We start from the raw sequence: 17,495 nt of genomic DNA, 5'->3' as shown, positions 1-17,495 counted from the left end.
TAACGTCTTCACTTTACAGGGGAACCATTTGCCCAAGATTATATAGTAAGTTGGGCTAAAATTAGAACTGGATCCTAAACAAACCTTCCTGAATCTATTGCATCACGTTTTTTGAAGATCCTTGTACCTGATAGAGCAAATAGACAAAGAATTTCCCTCGAAACAGGATCACTGCCATTGGTTTCATTCCTTACAGGAAATTCTTCAGTTTACTCATTTTAATATCACTTCACTGTATTCCTCTTTAATATTTCCAACACAAACTGTTGAATTTCACCCAGCTTGTGTTTCCTTAAATATTTCTATTAGTTCAATGTCCAGGGGCCAAAGAGATTGTGCAGGAGACAGGGCACTTGCTTTCCTCACAGTCAACCTGAGTTTTATCACCAGCATTACATATGGTTCCCTGAGTCCTGCCAGGAGAGATCCCTGAGCATATAGCATTGGAGTAGGTATGGCCCAAAATCAAACACAAAAAGTTCATTTTCAGTCCCAGGGACAAAAATATTCTTTGGAATAAATATTTCTAAAATACAACTCATGATTCAATATATTCAGAAACATGCAATACAGGTAAGTCTAAATTTTGTGACCTTAAGTAAAGGCAGTAGAAATTAGCTAATTGTACAAGCATGAAAAAGGACATTGTGTTAAATACCAGAAACTTTGAAATTAGAGAAAACTGTCGTTAGATGTTATCATATTAACCTAAAAAGTACTGAGTAGCGTTTAAAAATCTCAAGATGGTTTTAGCCCCTTTCATCACTGATGCTCTTCCCACCCATTTTCTATATAAGCCATGCATGGTTGCTTCATTCTCCTCAACTTAATAACCATAATAACTTTTTTCTTGGTCTCTAAAGGTCATGCCTATATTTTTCATTTGTAAATTTTCATCAATTATCTTGGATCATTTTACCTGCTCTAAGGACAAATACAGAATGGAAATTTCATAACCAAGTGCAACAATATTTCTTGAAATAATGATGACTTGAAAGTGCAAGATCAAGGTGTCAACTGAATTTGTATAGTGTCTCTTGAGAACTGTTAGTCCAGAGAGATTTTCTGTTTTCTGTGTCCTCAACATAGTGGAAAGCTAAGGAGCTCACCAGAACATAATTTATAAGGTACCTTTCATGATGTTATCTTCATGATTTAGCATCTCTCAAAGGTCTTCTTCATCATTAAGTGTATGATGGGGAACACACAGAGGCTAGAACTTTTATCCATAAAACCCAACTGATAATATCGACTCTTTAAGACAACCTACATTTCCTAATGTTTTCTTTGCTAAATTCATGCATTGGAATCATTTTTAGATCTCAAACTTGTCACAGTAGAGTATAAAGTAGATTACTTGAACTGAGCTATTCTTTCCTACTGGTATTGTGGGAAATAGTGGGGTCAGATATATCTTGGGAATGGCTGGGTACTAGTCATTAAAATTCTAAGAAGCTATTTTAAAAATTATCTCTGTACTTTACTAGATAACTTCTTAAAGTTTAGTATGTGGCAGCCATCTACTGTATCTCTGCATGCGGAATAAGAGAAAATTTAGATTTTGTTACAAGTTTGAATGCTTGTCTCCAGGAACTAAATTTTGGTAAGCATGTTCAGAGGAATTTTGCACTAGCTTGTAAATTTTTGAGGGACAAGACTGAGTGGGATGCATTTACCCTTTCCCACGCCTCAACTCATGTCTATTATGTTAAATGAAGTGCATTATATTAGATCGTGGATTCCTCCCATCTCAGGACTTAGAGAATAATCTGGAAGTGGGTTGCAGAGCAAGAGGAGCTCTTCCCTCTTTCCAAGAATTGACTAATTCTCATCAGTCACAGGCAAGATGCTCAAGCAGCAGTTACTCTCCACAGCCGCCTCCTCATTCTGACTCACAACAGGCTCCTAGTGCCTCTCCCCGGAGGAAAAAACTGTGACATGTTTTGGCTGGAAATCAATGGCCAAGAATCTTGCCACCTGCCATATTTTTTTAGAGAGAGCTATTAATTCGACAATAGCCCTTGTTTTTTTGTCCTCATGCAGACTGTCTGGGTGGGAAGAACCTGGCCCCAGAAGAAGGAAGTGAGGTTTGCAAATCGTTTACAGCTTGGATTTTATTCTCAGCCTGGCAGCTTTCACATCCAGTCTCTCAAAGGAACCCAAACCAGATAGGCTAAGAGACTCTAGAATTTTCAAATTGTGCTCTTGGTTCAGAGGGCCAGCTGGAAGCCCTTGAACATTTCTCCAGGGTTGAGACTGGCAATCGTCCCCCTCAGAAGATGCTGAGTTCTCTATTTCACTTGGCCAGGCAACAGGGAATACTGGCTGAAGCGGAAGCTACCAGGGATAGAACAATCTAGTGCCGCTGGGTTTTGGCAAAGTCTCTGGAAGTTCTTAAATATTCTGGTTTAGGCAGAGGCCAAATGATCTTGCTGAAGTATGTACCCCTTTAATATCAAAACGCATGTGCATTTTACTGGAAATCAAATCCATATGTTTCCAGGCTATTTATTTATAATGTATTCAAATTCCATCTTGTAACAAATTTTATTTCAGGAAAAAAAATTATGCTTCATTTCCTTGAGTAGAAAAGATGATGTTTTCTGTCAATTCTCCCAAGTCTGCTATGCAAAGGACTTGGGCTTGATTTTAGGATCTTGGCCCTGACATTTCTAGAACAAACATTTAAATTCCACTGAGTTCTTCTGTTTTTTCTTTCTTTCTCTTCATATTCACCACATATTAATATGGTCAGTGGCAGCCACATGTACACCAGAAGCAAAAGAAATCAAATTGATGTTGAAATAATATTAAAGCAATGTTATTGTGGTCAATATTTTGTTTGATTTATTTCTTGATGCAGAACAATGTCATTTCACTGTTTATTTATAGACTTCTCAAAGATGTGACATTTTTCTTTGAATGCAAAATAATTGAATTTGAATTTTCAAAAGTTATTGTATTTAAATATTTTGGAGATTGGTTGCTTCACATATTTTAAAAACAAACACTTCTCACCGTGACCCAACCTGCTGTGCCAATCTGAGGAAACCAAATAAAGGCATGATATATGGCCCTAGTGTGGACATAACAAAATCATACACTTCTAAAAACATAATCAGAAATGTGTGACCAGTGATGGGGAAAGAATCTGAGACACATCATATTGATTGATATTACATAACTTTATTACATAATAATTGATATTACAATTATGTAATGATCAAGTGACTACTAAAAAATAAAAATTAGCAAAGAGAAGTAGAGCTTTATAGCCAGACTCAAATTTTTAAAGCAATAGCCTCTGATATTAGGTTTATAAGATAATGAGTCTGATTTTAAATACTAAATTAAAGATTTAGGATCCTAATTCCTAACTTAAATACTAAATTAATTAACTTAATATTTTACTAGAATCGCATTATATAATTTCTCAATGCTTCAGTTTCTTACCTGTGAAATGAGATTATACTAGCTTTATAGGAGGTAGTGGAAGTTAAATAAAATACTGCAAAACTTTATGTTTATTTAAAGGGTAAAAAGAAAATTCTCCAAATAATGTATATATTGGAAGATCAAATAGAAAGCCTAATTTTGGAGGGTAATAACTACTATAAAAGGTGATTTATATTTTATGTTCCTCATAAAGTTTTACTTCATAATTCTATTTATTTTGTTTGTTTTGGGGTCTCTCAGCAGTGTATGGACTTACTCCTGGCACTGCACTCAGGAATCAATTCTGGAAGAATTTGGGGCACCATATAGGGGTCAAGGAGCATAGCTAGATCAGCTGCATGCAAAGCAAGCACCCTATCCACTGCACTATCTTCTAGCCCCCAAGTTAACTCTTTAATCATCGAAGTTCTAGAACTATGTAGACTGTTGGAAAGTTGAAGAATTATTCATGGTAATTCTGGATTGGTCCTAGTCCTTTGCTGTTATATATGAAAGAAAGTGCAAAAATAAAAACGTGTTTGTGGCAAAGTACAGAATAAGTTAGAGAGAGCCATCTCAATTCTAGGTCTCCTGACTGAGACCAGAGTTCTTTCAGAACTTCTTCATCTCCATATTGGACAAAGACTTTTTATAGTTCCTCATTGTGCTAAACTAGATTCCTCTAGGATTTTCATTGGTGTCTTACAGAAATTCAATAGCTGATGAACTGAGATCTACTAGTGATTTTCCTTAAGAAGAATACTAATTTATTCCCAACAAGCAAGAAAATATATTAATCTTTTCATAGACATTTACCATGAAGTCAAGATAAAGAGATAATTCACTCTAAGGTAACATTATCTGAAAGAATTAGTTCTCACTCAATTATGCAGAAAAGAAATAGCAAAATATCCCTGGGAAGACTTGCTGATAAAGGACTTCAGCCTTTTCTCGAACAGTATTCCATATTGAATGTTTTTCAAATCAAGGTTGTGTCTTGGCAGACTTTTTCTGCATTGCCACTAGGGGTTTTGTGTAAAGCCAGTCACAAACATAATTTTCTTCCTGGAAAGACAGTTCTATTTGAAGTTTGGGTAAAAACTAAATTTTATTTTACATTTGGTCGGGGGGGGGGCATTGATTAAAGTGGACCATAATATACCAGTGGTGATCAGAGATTTCACTTGCTGTGCTCAGGGATTACACTTGATAGTGCTTGGGGGACCATATAAATTTCTGGGAGCAAATTGGAGTAGGCCATGTGCAAGAAAAGCCCTTAATTCCATGCATTATTGTTCTGGCCATTGGAAAGCATTATTTCATATCTATATGTACATGTTAGAAATATTATATATGAGAACATATAAATCAGGAACTAATGTTTATATCAATTAAACACACTTCCTGAAATAAAATGTCTAACTCTATTTTAAATTGATAGTCACCTTTATTGAATATTTGTATACAAATCTTCTTTAGATACTTAGCATATATTAATTCATTTGAATTCTATAGCAACTCTATAAATAAGACAAACGAGTGGTGGATAAAAAATATTAAAGACCAGAGTAAATGAAGAAAACATCACAAGTCATTTGCATCAGGATCCAAACAAAACTAAGTCCACATTCAGAATCCCTAAGTATAACCATGCTACACTGTCTCTCACTCTGACATTCAATGGGAAGGACGGTTTAGATATGACACTATAAAGCAAAGGAGCATTCATTCACCCTGTGTTGCTGGCTCTGAGTATTTGATGGAAAATTTTGAGAAACCTTGGATTCTAGCTTCCCCTGTGGCTGGTGGTGGTTATATAACATGCACATCAGTTTAAAAAGCTAAATTTCAAATAGTCTACTAACCTGGAAGGAATGTTTGAATGACTCCCACACCACACTAGTGCTAATTCAGTTGGGAGAGTTTTGTGGGTTTGCTGTGATTTTCTTGAAATAAAGGATTTGGCTATCATGGTTAGTAACTTGAGTGAGTCTTTGATCCATGCAGAAATCACTCTGCTAAAATGACATTTACATGTTATTCTTAACTGCCTGTGGAATCAGATAATCCTTTCCCCAGAAGGATGTCAGCCTTCTCCATAATTTGTGAAGGAAGAGCATCCGGGAAAGAACACTGTGTCATGTGTGCCTAGAGGGAAGATTTTTTTGGATTGATGATTCACATAGTTTTATAGCTTTGGTTTTCATGGTCTTTGTTTTTCCAAAAGCAATTTAAACATACGTGAATTGAGTTCTGATTTGTACAGATTCTTTGGGATGCACTTGGGTCTATTTCTCTCCCACACATGTAGGATCTTAGAATATGATCGGATGATTTTATTTACTTTGGTGTCAGAGAGTATCCACGTGACTGAGTAGGGTGGAACCGCCTGTTCCAATATGCTATTCCCAAACGGTGCCAAGGATGAACAGACCAGGAAAAAATATTGTGTCATAATCCCAGACCTTGAATTTTCACCAAAGGCCTCACCAAATGGTGTAGGGCTGAGTGAGGCCAGAGTGTTCCATGCAGGATGTGAAAGTTCACTATGGAAGAACTCCAAAATTTATGACTAGACTGAAGTCAGAGGAAAAGTACCATGGAGGCTCTGATTCACTTAATACTGGATAATCTGTTCACATAGGCTGTGGGAGGGATTCAGAGGTTAAGTGAAGTGACTCTGAGGCTCTTGTTCCAGGACACCCATAAATGCCACTGCAAGGAGCAATAGAGCACAACAGAAACCCAGATTCTTAGAAATCAAACACTCTTCTTGTAATCAGCACCCATATTTGAAAGCTGTCAATCTTGCCTTTCTCCAAATCCTCAGGTCCAGCATCTCCCCATCAGTCATGGATTCTGTTATTAAGGTTCAATATTCCTAAATAAGTAAAGTGATCTTCTGGACAAGTTCCTCACTCCCTATAATAATCTTGCCTTTTAGATATTCTAATACTCCGCTTTAACAGACTCTATTCTCATGGGCCCTATGTCATATGCCTTTCCCATGTTCATGAAACATCCTCTCATTTTCCATTACAGTAGAGTATTGTTTGAATTCTTAAGTATGGACATGCAGAGCATCCATTGTTACTTCCAGCAATCTTTGTCTTTGCTATCCTCTCAGCACTCTCTCCATTCTCCTTATCCTCTTCTTTAATAGAATGGAGAAGATCTTGTCTCCATTTGTGCCTTTGCTATTAGTGTTCCCTTTGCCTGGAAAAGAGACACTTGCCCATGGTGCTCCTTATTTGTCTCATTAATTTATCTATATTAAAAAGGGGCCTCTGATGTGAGTGGCACCAACAGGCAGCTCGCTTGGTCTATGTGCAGAATTGACATCAAGAGATTTTGAAAGCATAAATTTTTGGCTGTTGTGCAGCTGGTGATCATTGGTCCTGGTGTGTCTTTCTCCCCCTTCACCCCCAAAAAAAGTATCCCTGGCCCTCACATCTCCACCTCAGGAAGTCATTCTTTTGTTTTCTGTAATCTTAACACATCTGCTTCTGTCAGCTCCACTGTCCTGACTTAACTACCAAGTACTACTTAACTACATGTGACCAATGTTTGTACATCATACCTCTCATCACACCATAAGATGGCAAGGGCCAAGAGAATATATTATTTGCCATAAATCTTCAATATATCCTTAAAATATTTTTTGGAATTTTCTTTATGTAAAACTGAAGGGAAGAATATTTAAATAGATTATATATTTTTCTTTTCTAAACTACATATCCAGATTATGTTAAATTTTAGGGGAACTCGTGGTGGTTTTTTTTTTTTTTTTGAGCTTGATGACGTTTCAGTTCCAAAAAGGCAGCAGCAGGGCATCACTGCTCAGTCTTTCCATGGCTGTTCCATACAGAAGAAATCTCTGCAAGCAGGCATTTGGCACAGCCAATTACCAATTCATTTTACATCTGACAAAGCATCTCTGACTGTGTTTGGAACAGTATGCCATGGGACAATTTGTAAAATTACAAAAGCACAATGCAGCTTCCTTTCAAAAGAAGTAATTTTCTTAATCTTCCTTTCCCTTCTGGTCTTCAAATTTGCTTATTTGTACACAAATGCATATCTAAGATTTAGAGTTTGAAAGAGTTTGAAACTCCATTTCAACAGGCATCTCACCACTAGATGGTTAAGTAGACACTGAAGGAGAAGCTAAGTAACCCACTTTTTTAATGGCAGACTCCAGTTTCAAGAGAAGAAAAATTCTGTCTGTAAATTCACTTCTGTTTGCTCCTCTCTGTCTTATCCAAAAGGAATGTTGACTCCTATTTTCATGAAGACCTATGTATCCTTCTGAAATAAAGAATAAGGTAATTGTAAGACCATTGGTTGAGAGCAAAGGAATATAATGCTTATGGAGAAGGTGTCCTGAGCAGACAAGATAAAAGCCAGATTTAATGACAATCTTCAGGTGTGTCACCAACTATCAGTTTGGAGAACATTAGGACAACCATGGAGCACTCTCTACTGCAGCCTAGAAAAGCATGTACTTAATTGTATTTCCAGAGAACAGTAAAGAAAAAAAAATATATATATAGTGGTTGAAGTTTCAAAGTGTATTCTGATTGGTGACAGGCACAGGGGGAATGTTTATGAGCTAACAAAAGACGACTCCCTGTTTCACCAGCTATGCAAACCTAAGCAACTTCCTCAGTTTCTGCATTTTAAAATCCTCTCTGCAAAGTAGGAGTGACATCCTCCCCACTGGGATTTGTGTCTATTAAATATGGTTGCATAAATGATGTGATGAGTGAATCTGGTAAGGATGAGTCAGAGATGCTACAGCAGGAGAAGAAAGAAAAGTAGAGGCAGTTGCTAGTGTAAATAACTGTAGAAAAGGACAGCCAAGGGGAAGGAAAATTCAAATAAGGTACAGAATAAGCCACCTGAGACCAAACACAGAAGAGACTCAGAAGAGACTACCTTAAGGAATTGGAGAAAGGAGAATCCCTAATATTGCCTAGTCTAGGTGCTTTGAGCCCAAGGGCAATTGCATAGGTGTTTTCTGTCCTCCTTTTTCCCAAGCTTCTTGAAAAAATTATTTGTGTCTGTTTCCTTGCAAAAAAGGAATTTAAACCGTCCCTCTGTCAAGAGAGGAAGGCAAAGTCAGCCCCACTGCAAAGACTCAATGGCTCCTTGTTCTGCCTTTTAGAGAGCTGAATGTAAGATTTAGGCTGGATGCTTTCTGTAAGGGAAAAGAACCTTGAAGACTATATAATGCAAATGGGTATTCCATACATATCCACTTCCTCCCTCCAGGAAGCTGAAGAAAACACAGCTCCTAAAGCACAGAAGAACTAAACAAAGAGCTCAGCTTCCTGTCGTTCTGACTTGTGCCATTCCAATTGGAACCATGCCGCAAATGTAAAATGACTTCATTTTCCTGTGCCAGAGCCCCTGAGGATTTCAGACTTGTTTATGCCTCTCTGCAATGAAGCTCAGCTGAGCCCAAGTGAAGGGAAGCACTTCTATAGGGAGGAGGTGACCAGAGCCAAAACAAGAGCTAACTCTTTTCAGCCCCCTTTTTTATAAAACTCGTTCCCCTCAGAACAAGAGAACTTCAGTCCTTCATGCCCTAGGCTTGGCAGCACAATGAGAGCTGATTTCATGTCGGAGTTTTGCAAACAGTGCTCAAAGACCACATTTTGTCCTGGGAACTTAGGATGTTTGCCTTATTCTTGACCTGAACTCTCTGGCTTCCAACAAAACCCTCATCCTAGTTTGACTCCTGACATCACTTGAAGATAGTGAAGTCAGAGGGAAAATCCACACTCAGACCATCCACCCTGGAATGATAAGTAGATACATTTGGGCTAAAGAGTAATATCAATCTGTGTCTCTTTACCAAATAAAAATAGACATTGATCCAATACTCCTCATTCACTGCCTATCATCATCATCAAGGACAGAGAGGGAAAAACTGTAAGTATAATTCTTGCCTCCTCTTCAAGTTTGAGATGCTTATGGTTTAGAACCAAGTCTGCCTTTTATATGTTTCACCCGGTCTTCTCCTGGCGTTCCCGGTTTAGACGTTCCTTTAGCAGCAGTGGGAAGATTACCTCGCACAATATCGGTGCAAGAGGGCACAAATGGTATTTACCTCCTCATATTGAAACACCCCATTCCTGTTTGACCAGATGTGTGAGGGTTAGATCTAGATTTCCAGCTTTCCATTTTGAAATGCTTAGGGAATTCTTCAGTGAATAGGAGCTGCAAAGCTCTGAATCAGTGTAGGAGAATTTGGTGGTTCACACCCTTCCATGCTAATTAAGCAAAGTTGGCATGGAAGACTGGCTGATCCAGGGAGTATTCCAAAACAGAAAGGCGCTGTATGTGAGGAATATGTTCTCTACAAAGAAAGAATTGCTTCTGATACATAAAAACAATTGAAATGCTCAATTCAGGAATCACTGAATGTAAATAGACTCATGCTAATTTGCTTCACAGAAGACTTCAGAGGAAAGTAGAAAAGCATAAGAAAATCAAATGCTAAATTGAGAGTTGAATGAAATTTCAGGCCACGTGTATCCAGACAAAGGATAGATTGGATAAGAATTTAGAAGTGACTAGGAAGATTCAATCAGATATATAATTAAAAAGTCAAGTTCCTCCAATTTATATTTCTTTGTTTGAGTTTTGTTTTGTTTCTTAATTTTTGCTTTTGACCATACCTGGCAGTGCTCAGAGCTCATCTCTGGCTCGGCACTCAAGGAGCGCTGCTGGTGAGTTGAGGGACATATAGGGTTTTGGGATTCAAATCTGAGTTGGACACATAAAAGGCAAACAACCTACTCATTGGGCTATCACAATGGCCTCCGATTTCTTTCTTTCTTTCTTTTTTTTTTTTTTTTTTTTTTGCCTATAAGCTTTTAGTCATCAAACAAGATTTTGGGGGAAAGGATACTGTCAAATTAATTAAGTTTTTTTTTTTTTTGGTCTCTAGCAAGAAATGTACATGCAAAAGAAATTTGTTTGTAAATGAACCCATTCTTATCCTAGTGTTTCCAGAGCCTTTCTCCACTGGAGGTGTCCCAAGAAAAGAAGTTGTGATTCAGCTGGTAGCCAGGAAATGAAGAAAAATTATATAGAGGATCAAAATAAGCTGACCTTGCATCATGCATCCTAGCCTTACAGTCATTTACTCACTAAGGATTTTGTGGGTCTTGGTGGTGATTATAAATTATCAACTCCTTTTTTTTTTTTTTTTTTTGTGGGAAAGGACACACAGGATCAGAGAGTTTGAATGACTCCCATGAGCTCATACAAACTTGAGTCCAGAATCCAGTTCCTCCTACAGTAAACTCCTCTCAAGGTCAAGCCTCCTCTCAAAACCTTGGCTTCCCCCAAATAATGCTAAAGGAAAGAAATTAATGCTAAACTATCTCCATGGCCACCTTAAGCATTCTAAGGTTCTAAGTTCAGAATTTTCAAAGTAAACATTAATTTTCTCAAGAAAAAATGCATGAGACATAAAATATTGATTAAGCATATTAAAATGCAAGGAATTTGAGGCCACAAGTATACAAAGGGTGAATTAATGAGTGAGGATTTTCACTAAAACAAATAAATGTGAACAGTGCTTATTGTCTTTTTTCTAAGATATGAAGGCTAAGTCATGGTAGAAATTAATTTTTGAAAAATATTTTATAGAGACCTGCTTTTAGGTCTGTCTTCTGAAAGTATTCATTTACCATGAAATGTGATGGGGATAGTAAAAATAGATTTTGACTCATATAGCAAGGTGGCAGGCTACAAAATTAACATACAAAAATCAATGGCCTTTCTATACACCAATAGTAATAAGGAAGAAATGGACATTAAGAAAACAACCCCATTCACAATAGTGCCACACAAACTCAAATATCTTGGAATCAACTTGACTAAAAATGTGAAGGACCTATACAAAGAAAACTATAAAACTCTGCTCCAAGAAATAAGAGAGGACGCGGAAATGGAAACGCATATCCGGCTCATGGATTGGCAGGATTAACATCATCAAAATGGAAATACTCCCAAAGGCATTATACAGATTTAATGCTATCCCTCTAAAGATACCCATGACATTCTTCAAAGAAGTGGATCAGGCACTTATGAAATTTGTTTGGAACAATAAACACCCTAGAATAGCTAAAGCAATCATTGGGAAAAAGAATATGGGAGGAATAACTTTACCCAACTTTAAACTTTACTACAAAGCAATAGTTATCAAAACAGCATGGTATTGGAATAAGGACAGGTCCTCAGATCAGTGGAATAGGCTTGAATACTCAGAAAATGTTCCCCAGATATACAACCACCTAATTTTCGATAAAGGAGCAGGAAATACTAAATGGAGCAGGGAAAGCCTCTTCAACAAGTGGTGTTGGCACAACTAAATAGCCACTTGCAAAAAATTGAATTTAGACCCCCAGCTAACATCATGTACGAAGGTAAACTCCAAATGGATTAAAGACCTCGATATCAGACCCAAAACCATAAGATATATTGAACAACACATAGGCAAAACACTCCAGGACATTGAGACTACAGGCATCTTCAAGGAGGAAACTGCACTCTCCAAGCAAGTGAAAGCAGAGATTAACAGATGGGAATATATTAAACTGAGAAGCTTCTGCACCTCAAAGGAAATAGTGCCCAGGATACAAGAGCCACCCACTGAGTGGGAGAAACTATTCACCCAATACCCATCAGATAAGGGGCTAATCTCCAAAATATACAAGGCACTGACAGAACTTTACAAGAAAAAAACAACCAATCCCATCAAAAAATGGGGAGAAGAAATGGACAGACACTTAGACAAAGAAGAAATACAAATGGCCAAAAGACATATGAAAAAATGCTCTACATCACTAATCATCAGGGAGATGCAAATCAAAACATAGATTTTGATTATTTACAATAGTATCTTAGTACCTATTAAATCTAAACTGTGTGAATTAAGGGAAGGATCATAAATTATTTTATTTAATATGATATTTCACATCTAATATCTCAAGTGATCCTTATCAAATTCTTTTTAAATACATAGCACAATTTTTACCTTTTGTAGATAGTGTAGTAAGCCAAAGATGTGGTTCAGTCACTGAATATAGACATTGTATAGACTCTAGGTTGGCTTCTGGAGCCAGAATAAAAATGATCACTAAATTTAAATGTTATTTTCAAGTCCTAATGCCTTATACATATAATACTGAGGCAAAATTCAAAATTCTGCTCTATCTCCCCAGTGCGGATATTTTAAGCATTTTAATGAGTAAATAACTTTCAGTGAGAAAATCAACTCTCATGGAGGTTTTTAAGCTTGTTCTGATCCTCATATAGGTAAAATAAGCATGTTAAGAGATGTCTACTTGTGGGGCCAGAGAGACAGCATGCCTTGCATGCAGAAGGACAGTGGTTTGAATCCTGGCATCGCATACGGTCCCCGAGCCTGCCAGGAGTAATTTCTGAGCATAGAGCCAGGAGTAAGTAACCTCTGAGCTGCCAGGTGTGACCCAAAACAAAACAAAACAAAACAAAACAAAACAAAAAGATATCTACTTGTTAAAAATTTGATGTTGTTTTCCAATGTAGGCTATCTTTACCTAAAATTATACTATTATAAATACCTAAGGTGTATACTCATTTTAATTTCTACCTAAGATATAAAATAGTTGCCAACAAATGTGCTCAATAATGTAGTAAATAAAATTGATAAATTGTCATCATTTAAAAAAATCTATTAATAAGAAACTACTATATTCTAAACCTTTCATTAAACATGATGAATACTATGTATAATCCTCTCATGAAAGCATTCATGTTTAGGGTTGCAAAATACTCAGTTATGAAAGGAAATCAGGAAACTGAGTGATAATACAGTAGGTACAGCACTTGCTTTGCACACAGTCATTTTAGATTTAATCACTAGTACCACAAATGGGCTCCTGGGCCCTTTGGGACTGGGAAGAGTCAGGAGTAAATCCTGAGCATAACCTTATGTGGTATACACAAGATAAAAAACTAAAATGGCGATGATAATAATAATAATAACCAAAACATACCTGAATTTTGGTACTGCTAGAATGGTTGTACCACATTACTGAGCTAAGAAAGAAATTAGAGAAAGGAAATCTAAGAGACTCCGGGGGAGACAGTGAGTCATTTTATGATAAATGTTAAATTTATCTATAGAAATTGGTCTATTCTAAAAATGAAAGTGACTTTGAGAGCAAGTTTAATTGAAAGTTCTATAACTAAGAGGTGAGTGAAAGCTGGAGATCAGAACTGACTTGATGTGATTACATAGGACTATTTTCAATGGTAGAACAAGGGATCCAAAAGATAATGCCACCTTGTATTTTCTCAGATCATATATGTGAGACCTTTCTTTCACTGTAATTGAACAACCTCTTAATTTTTATAAGAACCAATAGAAATATTTAAAAGTTTATATATGGGATAGAGGAAAATAGTCAACCCCCAGAAATTTGTCAAGCACCCAGAATTTGAACCTAGATCTCTACCTCCATGCTAACTTTCATAGAGATCAAGTGAGTAAGCAAGTTTATTAAGATATAGGATGTAAAGTTTGAGACCATTTAAACAAATCCAACATTCTCATTCCTTTTACAGAAGAATGTCTCAGGGTTGGCACATTATCTTGAGCTTGAGCCACAGTCTACTCATAATTGTGAGGTCTTCCACCATCAGATTAAGAGGTAGCAATTCAGTAGCTATTCCATAAAGAAAAATGAATCTGATTTCTGTGCTTTGGTCCCCCGTGACATTAATAGCCTATGATCAACTATTATTTCATAGCAGTCCTAGAAGGAATATATGATCTGACCTTTCCTAAGTTCTTCAATCACAATTTTTTTCTCAAAACAATTATCTTTACTGGATTGAGGTGGTGGGGACTGAGAAAAGCAACTCATCTGGGCTGAATTGTTTTGTGTGCCTTTCAGGATTCATGAAGCAGATTGTTAGAACAGATTTTTTTATTTTCCTTTTTGTTATGTTTTAATACTATAGTGTATGTAATGGCATAGAAAGAACTACTTGAAATCTGCTATAATATTCCTTATTTTAACTGCCTCTCATCTACATATATCTACATATGGTGCTTAAGGCACTGACATAAGTAAATAGACAGCGTATAACTTCAGGAAAGGGAGAAATTTTTCTTTCCAGTGTTGCCAAATATCTTCATCAGTGATCAATGGAATATGAAAGTTGATTTAAAATGTTCTAATGTTTATTTTTATAGAAGACTGGAGTTTTCAGGAAAGTTTATCCTCTGACTATAGCCCAAGCTATAATTTTGGGACAGAGAAATAAACAAGGATGCTGTGTTTGCAACAAGGTCTTAACCTTGAGAGTGTAAATCCAATCCAACTAGATGATAATTAAAAAAAAAATCCTCTGACCACCAACTAAGAAAAATCCACTATATAAAACTATGAATAAATATCTTCCTTCCATCTGTTTAAACTATTGCTAACCAGAAGTTCAGAAGTATAGATTAAACTAAACCAAAAGATTCCAAGCCTTAATATCAGTAAAGTTACATTAGCCTTCTAAAATAGAGGAAAAGAATAATAGTAAATATGCCCCAAGTCTCATATTTAGATACTAGCCCCTAATTACAAGATATATTAAAAAACATTATACTTCAAGAAAAAGGAGTCAATGTCATCTATTGAAATTTGATATCTTTCCTCCTCTTCTCTCTAAGAGACAGTTGAAGCATGAATAAAGGTCCAAACCCATCTTTTGCATTCCTGGAGTCCTTGTTTAATTCAACCATGACACTTTGAACTATTAGTTATCCTAAGTCTACAGCCTCTGTCAAAAAAGAATTAAGAGGAAAACAAAACAATAAGAAACTGGTACAAAATTTATGTGAAGAGCCAAAATGAAATAAAAATGAGGGACATGATTATGAGTACTCTATGATCCAAAGGTTTATTTTTTCCCCCAAGAAATAGAAGGTATTTTTAGATTTAGTGCATTTATATTGAAGGGAATTAAAGAGAACATGAACATTAAGATAAGATCATAGATAAGATGACAAAATAAAAGGTCAAAGTGCTAACAGTTATAAAAAAGGGGAGGAGGGAATAATTCATGGTAGAATTTTTTTTCCCACAGATTATTTATTGATTGATCAATTTTTTTATATAATTTTTATTTTGATCATAGTGGCTTACATATTGTTGACAATAATATTCTAGGTACATATTTACATAAAATCAGGGGGGATTCCCATCCCTAAATTGTCCTCCCTACACCTCCGTTTTTGTCCTACCTCCCATTTCCTCTTCCCTCCCCCCCAGGGTGGCTAGAATATGTGATCCCCTCTGTATTTGACCTACTACTTAGTAGTCTTGCATCAGTTTGGTCTTGGTGCCTCCCTTATTTCCCCCTCTAAGTGGGGGCAGGGCTAGCAGTTCAAGTTGGGTGGTTTTGCCTGAAAAAGAGAAAATGTGTAAACTGGGGTAAGAGTCTAATACCCCAAAAATGGGCAGAATCCTTCTAGAGGTTCTCCTCATCGATTTGGGAAATGAAGGAGAAAAAGAAGGTGAAACACCCCATCAGTACCAAAAGAAGTGTCAAATATCCAGTGAGGACTCCAGTTACATCGATAAGCACCACAAAAAACTGATAAAAAAAATACAAACAAAAACAAACAAACATATAAACCAAAAAAAACTCGCCGTGGTCTTGAAATAAGAAACATGGTGTAGCACATAACGAAAGAAAAGAAAGGAAGAGAAAAAAAAAAAAAAGAATAATTGGGGACAACAATTTCAATAATCACATCCAAACCGAGAAATCGACCAAAATAGGTAGGTATATAAAAATAATAATAACAATAATAAATGAAGGTAATATATATATATATATGTGTATATAAAAAAATATCCAAGGTTTTGTGCTTTTTGCATTTTTGTTTTTTCCCTCTGCCCTGGCACAGTAAATATTGGGGTCATTCGAAACGGAATTCACTTGCCCTATGAGATATGGGGATTCTCCGTCCTTGGAGTATACTGTCATGGGATCAGTTCTAGTCTTTGCTCAGGATCATTACTCTCCCGGTGGTGTTTTTTTTTGTTTGTTTATTTTGTTTTGTTTTGTTTTGTTTTGTGTGTGGAAGACTTCTGCTTTGTCCAGGGTGATACATTCAGAGCTCTGTGTTTAGTGGTCTCAGTATCTGTACAGATCCTGAGGTGGGCCTTATGGTGAAGTCAGTCTTTGTGAATCTAGAGGTTCTGTTGCCTCAGTGCCATTTGAATCCATCTTCTGTGGTTGGTGATCTTGGTCTTTGTACTGAACCAAGGATGGCATCTAGGATAGTGTCTTTCTTTGTGCTTCCAGAAGCCCCTTTCCGTTACAGTTGTCTCTGCCGGACCTTTGGAACTGGGGATCATGCTTATTGTGCCGGTCTTAGTTCAAAGCCTAGACTAGGGCTTTTTAATTGGTCCCAGGATGTTTACAGTCTGGTCGTGGTTCTAGCAGCCAGTCCTCTGTAAATCACGATCTTGGCTTTTGGGCCTACCAAAGGGTGCCACGTCTTCTGGTTTTGTCTTGTCGTTAGCTGGTAAGGTCGGCTAAACTGCTCTAAGGTCAAGTTGTTCACGTTTTCTTCATTGTCGGGATATCATGTTAGCGCTGGCCCTTGTTGTTGACCCTGCAGTATTGAGGCCATCCCAGATGGAGTTTGTTTCTTGCAGCTGTTGTGAAGAGCTGTGCCGTTTCTATGCCTGGGCACCAGGGTTGAAGGCTGGATGAATGGAATCTGATCACCTGAGGTCTAAGTTGATTCCACATGACATATTTTCAAGGTAGGAGATATCCCTGTATTGTAAACAACTATGAGTTCCTATCTCTAGTAGGTAAGAGCTCTTTTTTTTTTTTATGTAAGATTTCCCCTTTATTTAGTGTGCCTTTGCAGGGGGAAGTGGTGCTCCATTATATTGTTGGTAGAATTTTTAAAGGGCATTTTAAATATCAAAACACAACTGATAATATATTTCAGAGGTAAAGGATAAAGGTGATGGAAA

General features: G+C 36.8%; 1 non-coding gene across 1 annotated transcript; it reads left to right on the top strand.

Annotated features, from left to right (window-relative positions):
* Positions 1–6,711: 6,711 nt before the first annotated feature.
* Positions 6,712–6,844, top strand: LOC126024902 (U11 spliceosomal RNA). Its single transcript, XR_007500982.1, has one exon. It is a non-coding gene; the product is annotated as a U11 spliceosomal RNA (small nuclear RNA).
* Positions 6,845–17,495: the final 10,651 nt, after the last annotated feature.

The sequence above is a fragment of the Suncus etruscus genome, chromosome 12, assembly GCF_024139225.1.
Source record: "Suncus etruscus isolate mSunEtr1 chromosome 12, mSunEtr1.pri.cur, whole genome shotgun sequence".
NCBI lineage: Eukaryota > Metazoa > Chordata > Mammalia > Eulipotyphla > Soricidae > Suncus > Suncus etruscus.
The sequence above is the reverse complement of the archived record's forward strand: the minus strand, read 5'-3'. Positions and strand labels throughout refer to the sequence as shown.